Source organism: Ursus americanus, chromosome 6 (genome assembly GCF_024610735.1).
Source record: "Ursus americanus isolate L20-20 chromosome 6, mUrsAme1.1.p, whole genome shotgun sequence".
NCBI lineage: Eukaryota > Metazoa > Chordata > Mammalia > Carnivora > Ursidae > Ursus > Ursus americanus.
The window spans coordinates 1,410,501-1,427,449 of NC_142132.1; positions in this window are offsets into that span (position 1 = coordinate 1,410,501).

Here is a 16,949-nt window from a genome sequence, read left to right on the forward strand (position 1 = left end):
TATACAAAGATCGTACAAAGTGTAACAACACTTCGTGACATAAACTTGGGCCAGTTCAGTGTCTGTAGCAGCAAATTCAAAACAAAACAAAACATAAAAACACTTCAAACATATATGAGGACTTACCAGGCCAGAAATCTAAATGAAAGTGGAAACTCCGCTACGGTTGGAAAAACAGTCATCAACAGAGAATTCTGGTCTTGGTAAAATGGAGTAAGCATAGCCCCAACCTACACGCCCCCTTCCCTGGCCATTTCTGTTCAAATGAAGCTATAAAATCTGAACAGAAAGCATGGAGTAGCTATTTAAGGATTCTGGAAGGTAAACGGTAGCAGGTAGATCTAGGGGAAAGACTGGAATTTGGGGCACCACCAAACTGGGGGTGAGTTTCTCTTATTTCCCAGCATGGATTAATTCCAGTCCCAAACCTGGAAGTGGGCATGGGCATAAACAGGGAACATTCCAAGAGATGCATTCCAGTTTCAGCTCAAGAAATAGAAGGGCTCTCCTGATGCTTAGTGAGGGGGGAGTACATCCTCCCTCTAACTTTTTCCTTACTTTGTTCTCTCTGCCCCAGCCCCGCATAACCCAGTGGTGGTGACAACAACAGAGACCACAGAAGCCTAACACTCTAGGGGGGACTATCTCCCTCTCTAACTGGGGGACTTTGTTCCAAAACAGTTGGGCAAATCCCTGTTGCTTTATGTCCTCCTCCTCCTCCCACAACGCCCAAGATACAGGTGCAGTCATCAGAAGTATGTAACAAGGTGCCTGGGGGGCTCAGTCGGTGAAGCGTCCACCTTCTGCTCAGGTCATGATCCCAGGGTCCTGGGATCGAGTCCTGCATCAGGCTCCCTGCTCAGTGGGGAGTCTGCTTCTCCCTCTCCCTCTGTGCTCTCTCTCAAATAAGTAAAAATCTTAAAAAAAAAAAAAAAGAAGTATGTAACAAAGATTTCTGGGAAAATGCCCGAAAAGAGAAGCTCCAGGAAGCTGGAAAGTATTGGGGAGACTACAGAAAGGGGTAACTGAGAAAAGTGATTTGAGAAAGTTGTGTGTGATGTCCTGGCATCACCTCTGGGCTGCACAGGCACGCATGTGGCCCTAATCAGCCTACCACAGACTGCAAGAGGGCACAATGGCCACTGCTTAGGTCCCACTGGGTGGTGCACCCAAAGGACAGACTCGAATAGCACCGCACAGGTCGGATGGAGCATTCAGCATGAATTCAAGTGCATCACACACCTAATACAATGAAATATATCGACATTCTCCGTAACTCAGAAAGTCCCAGGGTCTCACAGCATAGCATTCAATATGTGCAGGATACAATCCAAAATTACCCAGCAAACAAAGGACCATGAAAATCCCAACTGTAATGTAAAGAGTTAACAGTCACCAATGCTGAACAACAGACCTTGTGATTATCTGACGAGGCAAGTACTATAGAAAGGCTGCAACCAATAACAGTAAACACTCTTGAGAAAGTGGAAAGCCAAGAAGCAGAAAATATTGGGGCGCCTGGGTGGCTCATTCAGTTAAGCGTCTGACTCTTGGTTTCAGCACAGGTCATGATCTCTGGGCGTCGTGGGATCCAGCCCCAAGTCAGGATCCTTGCTCAGCGTGGAGTCTGCTGGAGATTCTCTCTCTTTCCCTCTCCCTTTCCCTCTTCTTCCCCGTCTGCACCTCCCCTCTCCACCCCCTCTAAAATAAATAAATAAAAACTTAAAAAAAAAAAAAAGAAATAGAAAATATAAAGAAGAATCAACTGGAAATATTACAGCTAAAAAAATATAATAACCAAAATAAAAACCTCACTAGAGAGACTCAATAGTGGAATGAAGATGACTGAGGAAAGAGGCAATGAACCCGAAACAGAGCGATAGAAATGATTCACTTGTATTACAGAGAGGAAAAGAAGATTGAAAAACAAATGAACAGAGACTCCAGGACCTGGCACAATACTGGAAGGCTCACATTTTTGTTATCAAACTCCTGGAAAAAGAGGAAAGTGTGGTTAAGAAAAAATATTTGAAGAAATAATGGCTGAAAACTTGCCCAATTTGGTAACTAAGACAAAAAAATATATATCCTGAAAGCAGCCCAGGGAAAATGATGCATTGTGTATAAGAAAATAATTTGGGGGCACCTGGGTGGCTCAGTAGTTAAGCATCTGCCTTTGGCTCAGGTCATGATCCCAGGGTCCTGGGATCGAGCCCCGCATCAGGCTCCCTGTTCAGTGGGAAGCCTGCTTCTTCCTCTCCCACTCCCCCTACTTGTGTTCCCTCTCTTGCTGGCTGTCTCTCTCTCTGTCAAATAAATAAATAAAATCTTAAAAAAAAAAAAGAATAAGGGGTTCAAGTCATCAGGGAGATACATGAATTTTAAATGTGTATGCATGTAATAACTTAGGTCTAAAAGATATGAAACAGGGCGCCTGGGTGGCTCAGTAGGTGAAGCGTCTGCCTTCAGCTCAGGTCATGACCCCAGGGTCCTGTGATCAATCCCCACATTGGGCTCCCTGCTTGACAGGGAGCCTGCTTCCCCCTCTCTCTCTGCTCTTCTCCCTGCTTGTGCTCCCTCTTGCTCTCTCTCTATCTCTAATGAATAAATAAAAAATCTTTTAAAAAAATTAAAATAAAAATTAAAGAAATAGAAAAATACATAACCAAGTGGAAGGAAATAATATTTCTGTCTCAATAATTATTTGAATAAACAGAAAATTAAGCCATAAGTTTATAAAAAATTTGAACAACCCCATTAACAAACTTGATCTAACAGTCATCTGTACAAGACTGTATTCAAAAACACACAATATTTTCAAGCCCAAGTGGTTCTGGGCAAGTCTCAAAAAATTTCCAAGAATTAAAATCGTACAGAGTATATTCTCTGAGCATGCCATTAAGCTGGAAATCAATAACAAAAAGATAACTAGAAAATAGCCCTATGTTTGGAAATTAATAAATGCACTTCTAAATAATTCATTTTGGTCAAAGGATAAACCATGATAAAAATCAGAAGATTCTTTTAAATAAGCAAAGGTGAAAATACTAAATATAAAATTTATGGAATGCAGCTAAAGTATACTTGGTGTTTTTATGTCTGGGTGAATACAGCAGTGGAAAACAGTGGAAAGGAAGCAGACAAGCATCTACCTCTGGAATCTAGAAAAATGACAAACCCAGGCAAAATGAATAATAGGAGAAACTAATAAATATAAGGCAGAACGTGATGAAATGAGGGAAACATATGACAGAGAGGATAAACTAAGCCAAAATGGGTTCTCTGAAAATACCCATATAATTCACAAGCTTCTGACAGATTTACAAAAATCCTTCAGATATTAAAATAATAAGAATATGTAAATAAATTCTATGCCAATAAATTTGAAATTTGAAATGAAATGTACAAATTCCTAGAAATGTAGCAAAATTAACTCAGAAAAATGTGACTTTAAAAAAATTCCCCTAAATAAAATTCTAAGCACAGATGGCTTTATTGGCAGTTTTCACCAAATGTGCAAGGAACAAAAGATAAAATCTGATACAAACTCCTCCAGATAATAGAAAAATGGGTAAAAATCCCCAACTTAAGAACAGTATGAGAAAAAAGGAGTCATCGGTCAATCTTACATTAGTAAATGTGCAATTAGTAAATGTGAGTGGGAAAATAAATGCAGGAAAATTAGCAGATAAAATTCAACATTGATTCACAATTTTTTAAAAAATCTAAGCAAATTTGGAATTGAGATGAATTTCTCAAATCTGGTGAAGGGTATCTTCTTAAAAAAAGGAAAACAAAACTACACCCAAGATCATCCTGGTGAAATGACAGTTCATCCTGCTTGATGAAAATGTCCATGAGACCAGGACTAAGACACACATGCCCACAATCATGATTTTTATTCTACATTGTACTTGGGGCCCTAGACATCATCGTAATGCAACAGCAACACAACCAAATGGCTATAGATTGAAAAAGAAAGAAGAAACTATTATTATTTGCAGATGATGTCATTGTACATGTAGGAAATCTAAAAGTCTTCACAGATAAGAATTAATAAAAGAGCTTAGCTGAATTAAAATCTATCCACAAAAATCATTTAGAAGAAAAAATTTTAAAAACAAAAAAGAAACCATTTATAATGGCATAAAAATTGTAAGATCTATGGATACAATTACGAAAATGTATTGAGAGATGTTAAAGAAAATGTAAATAATGTAGAGTTATGCTATGTTCTTCGCCTGGAAAACAACTATGGTAAAGAAGTCAATTCTCCTCAAAGTGAGCTTAAAGGGTAATACAATCGCAATGAGAATCCCAGCGGTGTGTGTATTCATTATTTATCACTACGTAATAAATGACCCCAAAACTTAGAGGAAAACAATACACCTTTATTTATTTCACAATATTTGTGGTCAAGAACCTGGGCACAGCTTAGGCGGGCCCTCCTTTTCAGGTTCTCTCACAGGACTACATAAAAGTTTTGGAGAGGCTGCTGGCTGTGCTTTTCTCTCAGGCTGTTAGACTTGGGGCCTCATCTCTCACCTCCTTGCCAAAAAGACTTCTCCAGCGGACAGTCCCGGCATGGCAGTCTGCTTCATCAGAGCCAGCTCACGAGAAGAGAGTGTGCGAGATGGAAGTCACAGTCTTGTAGGGCCTCATCTCAAAGCTAGCAACCCCCAGCTGTCCGTACTCTGTTCACAAGACACAAGTCACCAGGTCCCGTCCACACCCACAGCAAGTTTCCACAGGCAGGCACATGTATCTCTGAGTGAAATGGAAATGTGAGAAATGCTAGAAGTGAAAAATACATCAAAGATCAACTAGTTTGTGATACTATCAACAGACTGAATGAAGAAGAAAAGACTGGTGAAGTCGAAGACATATCAGTAGAATCATCTGCACTGGAGCACCAAGAAAACATAAATGGAAAATCCTACCCGAGATGTATGGAAAATATCAAACTGTAACGCGTGCGAGGTATACAGCTGGAGACCCAGAAGGAGAAGAGAAAGCGAACAGGGCAGAATAAATACTTGAAGAGGTAATAGCTGAAAATATCCCAAATTAATGAAAGATATTGACCACAGATCCGGGAAGCTCAGAGACCTCCGAGGAGGATAAATACAGGAAAGCACACCTAGGCACATCATAATCAAGCTGAAAACAAAGACAAGAACAATCTCGAAAGTAAACACAACGTATTCAACAGAACAAAAAAAGAACAAGGCCTACGTTTTATCAGAAGTGATACAAGACTGAAGACAAAGGAACAACAGCTTTAAAATGCTGGTGGACAAGCCTGTCAACTTAGAATTCTGTATGCAACAAAAACATCCTTCTGCGATTTGATGCAAGAGACCTTTTCAGATAGATGAGGGCTGAAAGAACGTGTCCCCAGCAGACACACCCTACACACGCGTGCACACTCACACACAGACACACACGCTGAGAGAGGTTCTGTGGGAAGGAGACATGATGAGACCAGATAGAATCTTCATTCTTTAGGAAGGAATAGGTAACACCAGAAATGGTAACTAGTTTAAGTATATTGGTAAATATAAAGGATCTTCAAAAATTATACATATAACATGCAGCATTACATCTTCTTAAAGACCCTGACTGTTTAAAACAATAATGTCCTGGAAGGTTTATGTCACTTATACAAGTAAAATATGGGACATGCTTGCACGAAGATGAGGGCCTAGAAATGAAAGAACAGAATTCTAAGCTTCTTGCCATTTTTCTTGTTAAATAATATGCTGTTTCTGATAAGTTTTTGATAATTTAAAGGTATATCCTATCCTCTAGATGAACTTCTGAAGTCATACACAGTCACAGAGCAGGTAGGAAAGAAAAGAAGAGGATCAAAGAACCAAGGAGCAAATGAGACCAGTGAAAACCCAGTACAGAGATGGTTGAGTCCAAACACGTGACTAGTAAAATAAATGTAAATGCACTGAATATTGCAACTAAAAGAGATCGTTAGAGTCGGGTAAAAAGTAAGATCAAACGACATGCTATTTACATGAAAAAGATACAGACAGGTTGAGAGTAAAAGGAGAAATAGGGGAGGGGCGCCTGGGTGGCACAGCGGTTAAGCGTCTGCCTTCGGCTCAGGGCGTGATCCCGGCGTTACGGGATCGAGCCCCACATCAGGCTCCTCCACTATGAGCCTGCTTCTTCCTCTCCCGCTCCCCCTGCTTGTGTTCCCTCTCTTGCTGGCTGTCTCTGTCTCTGTCACATAAATAATAAATAAAATCTTTAAAAAAAAAAAAAAAAGGAGAAATAGGGGAAAACACCCAATCTCGATCCTGGCGTGTCTATACTAACTTCAGACAAAGTGGGCTTCAAGACAAGTAGTATTACCAGGGATAAAAATGGGTATTTGGGAATGATGAAAAGGTCAATTAATCATGAAGACATCACAGTCTTAAATGTATACACGTCCAAGAGCAAATCTCGCAACTACGCGGAGCAAACATGGGCAGAGCTAAAGGAAAACAAAAACCCACACCAGAGACTCCACCAGCCTGTCACGCCAGTTACGGACGCATGGACAGGACAGCGTGAGGACGCAGGCTCTAACGACACTATCGCGCAACTCACCCGTCACTAAAACCAGCGGGATCCACGCTCTTCCTACACACACCGGGGACATTCCCCAGGATCTCCCATACGCTGAGCCATCAAACAAATCTCCAGAAACTTTGGAACACTGACGTCATAAAGAGTATGTTCTCTGACCACATGGCATTAAATTCATAAACACGTAGATTTTTTTTTAAACATTTTATTTATTTATTTGACAGAGACAGCCAGCGAGAGAGGGAACACAAGCAGGGGGAGTGGGAGAGGAAGAAGCAGGCTCATAGTGGAGGAGCCTGATGTGGGGCTCGATCCCACAATGCCGGGATCATGCCCTGAGCTGAACGCAGACGCTTAACGACTGAGCCACCCAGGCGCCCCACACATAGATTTCTATCAAGTGAAGTGCGGTATCTAGAAAATCCCAAATACCTGGGAACTAAACAACACACTTCTAAATGATGCGTGGATCAGAAAGGAAATCACAAGAGAAATGAGAAACTGCTTTAAACTGAACGATAATGAAAACACTAGATGGCAAAACTTGTGCATACCAGTAAACACTCCTGAGGGAAAGCTACGGCTGGAAATGCTTATGCTGGAAAGAGAAGGTGCCTCATGCCTCTAGAAGTAGAGGAGCAAATTAAAACCGAAGAACAGAGAAGGAAACCATCAAGGCAGGAGACGTCAGTAGAATAGAAAACAAACAATGGAGAAAATTGAGAAAACCAAAAATTGGTTCTCTGAAAAACAAGAACAATCATAACGCCCAGCAGACGTCACCGAAAGACACTGTTGAGAAAATATATGGGAAGACGGATTAGAAGAGAGCGTTCGCATTCCATCTACCAAAGAGGGAAAACAACTCAATAAAACCATGAACAGAGTTAGGGGCTCCTGGGTGGCTCAGTCGTGACGCGTCTGCCTGCGGCTCACGCCATAGTCCCACGGCCCTGGGATCGAGCCCCACGTCGGGCTCCCTGCTCAGCGGGACCCTACTTGAGACTCTCCCTCTGCCCCTCCCTCCGCTTGTGCTCTCTCTCTCAAGTAAATAAATAAAATATCTTTTTAAAAAAAACCATGAGCAGATTTGAACGGACAGTTTCCCAGAGGAGCCCTGAGTAGCCAAGAAGGGCCTGGAAATATGCTCCCCAGAGAAGGCACCGGAGAAGCGGTTTAAAATACGGTCAACGGGGGTGCCTGGGTAGCGCAGTCGTTAAAGCGTCTGCCTTCGGCTCAGGGTGTGATCCTGGTGTTCTGGGATCGAGTCCCACATCAGGCTCCTCTGCTGGGAGCCTGCTTCTTCCTCTCCCACTCCCCCTGCCTGTGTACCCTCTCTCGCTGGCTGTCTCTCTGCCACATAAATAAATAAAATCTTTAAAAAATAAAAATAAAAAATAAAATAAAATACGGTCAACGAACAGCCGCACCCACTCGGCCCAAGTCAGAGGCATTGGCAGCTCCCCATCCTGGGGACGGTGAGGCGCGACGGGACCCTCGCACGTGGTGCTGGGAGCACAAAACGCGACTGCGGCTTTGAAAAACGGGCAGCTTCTTGAAGAGTGAAGTGTGCCTGTCCTTTGAGGCAGCATTCCCGGTTTTCGGTGTCTACTCTCCAGGGAGCTTGCCCCCAGCCTGGCGTCCCGGGCCAGCACGTGAGTAAGCACCTGCACCCCGAGTCCACCCAGGGTTCTGCTGACGCGGGCCACAAGGCGCGGAGGGTGCTGGCACCATTCGCACCCCGTCTAGAACGCGCTGGCTCCGTGGCAATCGGCCAGGTGAGGGGGTCTCAGAGGAGTGTGGGCCACAGGGTGTCGGCCTCAGTCTACACCGCTTCGGCTGTTCGTGGGAGATCCACGGACGTCCCTATTTGTGAATCACTGCACAGAAGTTTTCTTAAGAAGCAAGACTGGGCACCTGCTGATATGGTCCACTGTGTCCACCCTGGGTTCTCCCCAGGTCACGGAAGCCCTTTGCCTTTCACATCACATGACATGCAGACCTGAGCCCGCGGAACTCTGTTCACGTACGTACAGGGCCAGGCGAGCGCAGAGAGAAGCTGAACTGTTCACAGTCCGAATCGGGGCGGCGTTGCCTTTGGGGGCTGCGGGGACGGGGAGGACACGCAGGAGGCTGCCGCGGGGCCCACGGGCTCTCTCCCGACTCGGGCAGCGGCCACAGCGTATTTATTTTATAATTATTCTTCCAGCCGCACCTGTGTGTTCCGTAGACTTTTCCATATTACATTAACTATCTCGGTTTCCAAAATACCAACAGAACACCAGAAACCTTCCACATTAGGGAAGAATCACGAGAAAGGAGGGAATTCCCTCACCTTCCAGAGGCTCAAGCCGAGGCCTGGAGGGCAGGCTTGGAGTGCCCGCAGCACAGGCCGGCGCTCAGCCGTCCCAGCAGAGAGCTCTCCCAATGCAGCAAGCATGGTCTGTCCGCACGGAGAATTCGCCTGCTGAAACCCATTACAGAGCAAAGGCCGGCATCTTTTAAGACCAAGAACCAGTGTTTAAGGGAGAAGAGAGAAAACAAGGAAGCCTCCGGGACAATTCAGGGAATTGACCTCGCTGTCAGGAGGTATCGGCTTTCGGTAATCTGGGGATTATCCCGAGCTTTCCATTCCCCTGGGGGCCACGGGCGCACGACAGCGGGGCGAGGCGGCTGAGGGGTCCGAGGCTTGGGTTGGGTTCGGACTGAAAGCAAGCCTGAGGCTGTGAGCCAAGTGTACTGCTCATGACGCTCTCCCTGCTGGGCCCTCCCCCCTCTGCCCTACCCTGCGGCCTCCGTCCTGGTCGGCTCCTCCAGGCGACAGGGAGGATGGCACCGCAGCCCCCAGACACCCACCGCTCAGCAACACCAGCACCACGCCTGCTCCTCTTTCCCATGGATCCCAGGACGGCGCCTGCCAACCACGCCTGAACCACTCGGGCAGACAGCGTTTCCAGAGGAAAACCAAGGAAGAGGCTGCCAAACCCGGCAAGAACGCCGCCGGGCGGGCCGAGACTACGGATGTCCACTTGGGGATGGCGTGAGAGAAGAGCCACACACAGGTTCCCGGGTCTGCTCAGTGGCCCTGAGTGACCCTCTTCTCAGTGTCCGTCACTGTCATTAACACAGAGGACAGTGGACATCATCAGCCCCCTGGGCGCCCCGCCCCCGCATCACCACCAGGCCCCTTCCAGAGCGAGAACACCTAGAGAAAAATAAATGCAGTGTAAGGCAGGTCAGAACATTCCAGCAATAGCAGCAGGGAGAGGAGCTTTCTATCACATATAAGGAGGGCATGTGACCTAATAAGGTCAGTTTGAGAGAGGTAGCCATGGAGGTCTCTGGAGAGAGAGCATTCCCACCAGGGAACAGCGAACAACAGGCCCCGCGTGAGAGCACGCTGCCGGTGTGACGGGGCTGCCGCGGCCCAGTCAAGCCAGCACTTGCCAGCGTAACGGAGATACACGGTGGGACCATGCAGAGGGTGGGTTCAGTGGCCAAACATCCCAGACCACCAGCAGGACCATGGCAAGGGATGGGCTGCGGGCTCCCTTCCGGCCGCCCACATGCTCCCAGTCCCTCTCAGTTTTGACCCTGCCCATCCATCACAAACCCCCTCTTCCCCTCCCCTCCCCGTCTCATTTCCCCATCATCTGTGCCCTGGAAGGAAGGGGTCTCAAAGTCCCCGGCCCATGCTGACGGCGGGCGTGCGGCTCCTGCCAGCCTGTTTGTCCTGCAGTCCTTCCAGCGTGGTGCGTTCGATCCCTGCGTGGGCCACAAACCTGCAGGCTTCCCGATCCTCTCTTTCTCACGCCTGATCCCAACCCGGCAACAGCTGCTGCGGCTCGCTCTCAGCGCGACTCTACCTTCTGATGGAAAGGTTCCAGCTTTCCCACCCCTGCCCCACCCAGGACAGCCCAGCGTCCGGCATTCTTGCCCTCCCTCAGCAGCCCCCAGAGCTCGGCCCTAGCCTGTGGGCAGTTCACTCCCGCCGCGGCCGGTCTCCGCTCCCTCTCTGCCGGTATCCACGCCCCAGCCACGCGGGATCCCTGCTGCTGGCCCGGCGCCTGGCTGGCCCCTCCCTGTCTGCTGCAGCTGCTGCAGGGCCCGGTCCCCTTGGAGGACACTCCTCTGCTGCACAGCCTGGTCCCCTTGGAGGACACTCCTCCCTTCCTCCCTCGCTTCCTTGAAGACTGTGAAGACATCACCCCCAGCAGCCCTCCCTACACAGACCAGGTGAGACAGCAACCCTCCCCCAGTCTGTGTCCAACTACACTTTTTCTCCCTTATGTGAACTGACCTCTGAGATGACATGCCATTCGAGCACCTGTCTCGTGTGTCTCTCCCACTAGAACCCAGAATCCACAAGGACACAGACCATCCTCCTTGCTCTGCCTCATACCATCGTCCCAGCCCAAAGCAGTGCCTGTCGCCTAGCAGGCTCCATACAGATGCACGAGAGGACCATGACCGACGCCTGCCCCCTTCTTTCTCCAGTCCCTCTGGACACCACCTTAGTCCTTTGGCATGACCTTCTAAAAACACAAATCTCATAGCGCCCATCCCCTGTTTATAAGCCATCAGCCAGCATCGAAAGCATCTCATTGTCCTCAGGTGGAGCCCAAAATGCTCCATGTGGCCACAAGACTCTACAACGTGCCCTCTTCTTATCTCCCCCAACTTGTCTTTAGCACCCTCTTCTGTTTGCTTATTTTGTTTCATGATGAACAGGTATCTTTTCCCCAAATCCTCCTACTTCCTGTGCCTCAGGACCTTTGAACATGTTCTTCATAGTTGGGAGAAACACTTTTTCTTCTGTTTTTGACTCCAAGTTACTTTCTCAAGGAACTTTTGAAGGAAGGATGAAGGGATGGATGAATAAATAGATAAACAAATGGATGGATGGAAGGAAGGAAGGGTGGAAGGATGGATGGATGGACAGATGGATGGACGGATGGTTGACTAGATGGATGAATGGATGGATGGAGGGATGGAGGGATGGAGGGATGGATGGATGGATGGAAGGAAGGAGGGATGAATAGATAGATGGATGAATGGACGGAGGAATGGAGGGAGGAATGGAGGGATGGATGAGTAGATGAATAAATGAAGGGGACCTTCATTGCATTCATTTCTTGCAAATGCCAGCATTGTTTCTGGATTAGGTTTCTTGGAAAGATGCGCACGCCCTAAAAGTCAGGTAACCAGAGGTGTCCACAGAGGTAATGGCTTCCAACAACCACCTGAGCCTAGCTCAGTAGCCCAGACCTGCTGTTGTAACCTTGCCCCCACCAGCGTCCTCTCCAACGATGCTGCTGAGGGGCACATTCCCTCGTCCTAAGTGGCAGAAGCTGGCACGGTGGCTTAGCGGTTCCGTGCATCGGCTCAGGAGCCCGTGACCGAGGTCCCAAGTCCAGCTCTGCCGTTTCCTCTTGGTCACCAGGACACTCACCCCCACGGTGCCTTGATTCCTCACCTGCAAAATGGAGGTCAGCCGTCTTCATGAAGGACAGACGCGCCCACGCTGGGCTGTTGTCCTGTTGTTACGGCCAATACCAAATCTCTTTGGCATAAAAATCAGGACTTGATTAAACTGGCCCGAACCGTCCCAGCTTCTGATATGGAAGGAACGCGTGTGCTGCCCCTCCTCCAATGCCTATGTTGAAACCCTCCTCCCCTGGGTGATGGCTTTAGGGGCTGGGGACTTTGGGAGGTCACTCGGGGCAGAGGTCATGAGGGTGGGGCCCGTGATGGGACTCGAGGCCAATCAGCATCAGAGAGAGCGGCTTCCTTCTCTCTCCACCCCGAGGGACTCAGCGAGAAGTCAGCACTCTGCAGCAGGAAGGGCCCCCCAGGACCCGACCTCCAGCCTCCGGGGCTGGGGGAAACCAGTCGCTTAGGCCGCCTACTCCGTGATGATCTGTTACAGGCGCCTGGGCTGACAGACGCGTCTCTTCCGAGGTTGCGCACGGGTCTGTGCCTTCCGCTCGGTTCCTTCAACAAACAATTGGTGCGCCTCCCCTGCCCGCCCCCTCCACGTGTGCCCACGTCCGCCAGGGGCACGCCCCAACCCTGAGCCTCCGACCCCCCTCACTCACCCCACAGACCCCGCTCCCCGGCCTGCAGCTCCACCTGGTCTGGACCGACTCCAAGCCCGCTCTGCGGCACTTTGCACACGCCTGTGCACCGAGCGTGCAAGTCACACGCTACCGGTGACCCCGGCACACGCTGCCCTCACTGCGACGCACTCAAGACCCACCCCCACCCCGAGACCATGGCTGTCACCTGAGACTGGGGTCCCTCTGGGGGCGTCGAGCCCAGAGACACAACCAAGCCAGAGAACGGGAAAAGGAAGGGTTTTACCTGCAAGGAGGAAGGAGAACCCTGGAGCCTTCCCAAAGCCACGTCTCCCCCAACGACAGCACTGGGGAGGGTGGAAGCGAAGGGGGCGCACAGGCACCGAGGGCCTCGCGCCGACGGGACTCAGCGTGGAGTCGGGGCAGAGGGCATCTGAAGGTGACCGAGTGCAGGTCAGGACACGAGGCCGGCCGGGGTCGGCACCTCCATGCTCTGGCTCGGGTCGGTCCCGCATCTGAGGGCTCAGAGGGGTTTGGATCCTGCCGAGCTCACGGCTCCAGGGTCCGTCTTCCCTTGGGAACCAGCCCTGGGCGTCGTGCCCCTGATCCACTGTCCCTCGTGTGACTGGGTTCTCTCCTGTCTCACGTGGCTGTTTGTCCTTCTCTGCTTCTGCGGGACGGCCGGGGTCCTGAGATGACTTTGCTTATGTCCAGAAAGCTATGTCTGTCTGTCTTTTCCCGGGAACCCTCGCCTGTTCATGCACAGTCCCTCCAGGGCTTGGTTCCCCCTTGCTCTTCCTCCTCCCCCAGAGCCACACCTCAGCTGCTGGAGCCTCACGAGGACTCAAACCACGTGCTCCACAGACGACCAGAGCCGACCAAGGGACCAAGCCTGCAAACACACACGCCCACGTCCCCAGACAAAGGACAAGTCTTATGGGGGAAACTGTCCTTCAGGCCAGCTGGCGGCCCCCACGGCACCCGGGCACGGCAGGCTCCTTCCACCCCGAGCAGACCTGTGCACGCGCCCTGCTTCGACATCCCCAGAAAAGCTCCGCTTGGTCTGCATGCTCTCAGTGTCGCGGGCGGAAACGTCTTCAGGTCCCCGTGCCCAAGAGACACCCGCCTTTCTCTCCCTTGACAGCAAAGTTCAGTTCTTAAAGAAAGTCTGGGTTTTCCTCCCCCAACATTTTATTATGTAAATTTCCACACATCTGGGAAAGTTGAAAGCATCACGTGCGACCACACTCACCCCTGCGTCTAGCTTCCGGGATCAGCGCGCGGCAGGGTCTGCTCTGTCACCACCCCTCCGTCCCTCTGTCCGTCACCAATCCACCTTCCTTTGTGACGCGTTGAGACGTGAGCCGCAGCCCTCAGGACCCGTCACCCGCGAACACCGCAGCTTGCTCGTCACTCGCTGGGGTTCAAGGTTCGTTTCCAGCTTCTCTTTGGGGGAGGAGCGGTGAAGTGAGGATCCCCAGAAAGGCAGAGATCTTAGGTGCACGGTGGGGGGGGGGGGTCTGGCCAGCGGGGTCCATCTGTGTAACGCAGACCCCCCTCGGGACACAGAATGGGACCCCCTCCCCGAGCGTTCCCAGGGCCCTTCCCAGCCAGCCCTGCCCCACGTCCCAGAGCCACCATCCTGACCTCTCAGCGTGGACCAGGTCCGCCTGGAGGTTGGTGTAAGCAGACCAGCACGGCTGCTACGTTGTGGAAGGCTTCCTAATGCGCTCCTACTTCCCGCTGATGTCATCATGCTGTACACGTCCCTCTGGCCACCTGCTGAGGCCACCCAAGGTCTTTCCCATCTGGGTCTCTCAGGAACAAAGTTGCCTCCGGCTTCCCCTCTGGGGCGCAGCCACGTTTCCGTGTCCTGGGCAGCAGGGGGCGGCCGCGAGCCAGTGGAAGGGAAGGCAGGTGTGCTCAGCAGGGGGGAAACACCCCTGCCCGCAGCCGTTCTTTACTGTAGGTCGTTACACAACACATCAGTGGATGCGTCAGAAGGACACGCGTCACCGACCGCTGAGCTGGTTATCCGCGCGTGGAGGAGGGCTGGACGAGGAGAGGAGGTGGAGGGCCCGTCTGACTCACCCACGTCGACGGGACACTCGTAGGCATCTTCCTGCGGGACATCACATGGATGCAAGTGACACAGGCAAGGGGTTCCCCGTTCCTACCCACACAGCAGCACTCGGGAGTCATACAGTGACAGCGTCCCAGATCCTTGGCTTCCCTCCCGTGGCTGAGCTTAGACGTCTGAAACACAAAGGAAGCTGCCCAAGATCTCCTGTTAACCTGATGCCTTAAGGGATGCCTGAGGCCCGTAAGCACGCAGGCAAAAGCTCAGGAGCCCAGTGCCTCCTCTAGGAGATCACGTGGGAAAGGTGGGGCCCACGCGCCATTTTAAAAAGCCGGGGTGCAGACCACCAGGAGGCAAGATCTGCCGTGCAGGACAGGCCTGCCCTCGGGCCGCTGAAGCACTAGGACGGTGTCCTCCTGGGGCCCTCCACGCCCGCCACCGTCCCCTGCGTCCCCCTCAGGCTCTCCACACCGCTGCCCCGTGTCCCCTGCGTTCCCCTAGGAGCCTCCACTCCGCCGTCCCCCGCATCCCCCCGGACCCTCCACGCTGCCATCCCCTGCGTTCCCAGCAAGTGACTCTTCCCAGTCTCGGAAAGAGGTGTCAGGGTTACCATTATCTGCGGGTGACTGATGGGAACAGTGGGGGAGGCCTAGGAATGCCCTTCTCTCTCTTTATCACGACCTCAGGCAGAAGTCCTGCCCTTGGAGCTGTCCCATGGGAGGGACAATGGGGCCCCTTGGGGGTCAGCTTCTCCCTGGGGTCAGCCAGAAAGGGGCCGCAGCCTGAGGCCAGATGGTGCCTCCAGGCAGGTGGGCCGCCCAGGAGCCTGTTTGGTCCACTCCACTTCCTGTGAGGCACAAGGAGAGTGTCCAAGGGAAATGGTGGGCCCCTGGGTCAACGGAGACAGAGGACATCTGCCAGCCAGCTTGTGGACCAGTGGCCAGCTCCCTCCCCAAGGATGAGCACAGACTGGCGCTCCCAGGGCGAATTCCCAGGAGGGCTGTGGTCACCTTCTCCCCCAGCCGCAGAGGCAACGGGGGCTCGGGAAGACAGCCAGGTGTTATGCATGAGAGTGGTGTGGGCCGCACACCCGGCAGGTTGGGGGTGGGGTGGGAAAACGCAGAGGCTGGTCCAGGGAGGTCCAGAGGAGGCAGGCCATCAGGAAGGAAGGACAGAAACTCTGAGCAGCTTTCCTACACAGGATGGGAAGCCCACCTGCGCCTCTCCTTTTCTTTCCCCAGAAGGATAATGTTAAGGAGTAAAAATGTGGTGGATATGGAGGGAAGACACCGAGGGTGCCCTGGCTCCCGCTCGGCACAGGGAGGGGCAGTGAGGAGGGTGCCAGCAAGGAGTCCGTGGATGGTGGCCGTGGACAGTGTGGCCTTGGACAGTGTGGCCACGGATGGGACGGTGTGGACGGTGTGGCCATGGACGGTGTGGCCACGGATGGGACGGTGTGGACAGTGTGGCCATGGACAGTGTGGTTGTGGATGGGATGGTGTGGACGGTGTGGCCATGGACAGTGTGGTTGTGGATGGGATGGTGTGGACGGTGTGGCCATGGACAGTGTGGTTGTGGATGGGATGGTGTGGACGGTGTGGCCATGGACGGTGTGGTTGTGGATGGGACAGTGTGGATGGTGTGGCCATGGACGGTGTGGTTGTGGATGGGACAGTGTGGACAGTGTGGCCATGGACAGTGTGGTTGTGGATGGGATGGTGTGGACAGTGTGGCCATGGACAGTGTGGTTGTGGATGGGATGGTGTGGACGGTGTGGCCATGGACGGTGTGGTTGTGGATGGGACAGTGTGGACGGTGTGGCCATGGACGGTGTGGTTGTGGATGGGACAGTGTGGACGGTGTGGCCATGGACAGTGTGGTTGTGGATGGGATGGTGTGGACGGTGTGGCCATGGACGGTGTGGTTGTGGATGGGACAGTGTGGATGGTGTGGCCATGGACGGTGTGGTTGTGGATGGGACGGTGTGGATGGTGTGGCCATGGACGGTACTCACAGCCTTGAGTGGGGGCTGGGCACTTGCTTTAATTCCGGGACGCTGGTTGCCGTCTGGTAGAAGAATGCCTCTGGCAGTGGGTTCAAGGTGGTCAGGGGCGTGAAGGGAGGGAAATCAAAGAAGAAAAAGTGAAACTCTTGACTGGGGCGGTGCACATGGAATGGGGACATGTGTGTGTCCATTACCAGCT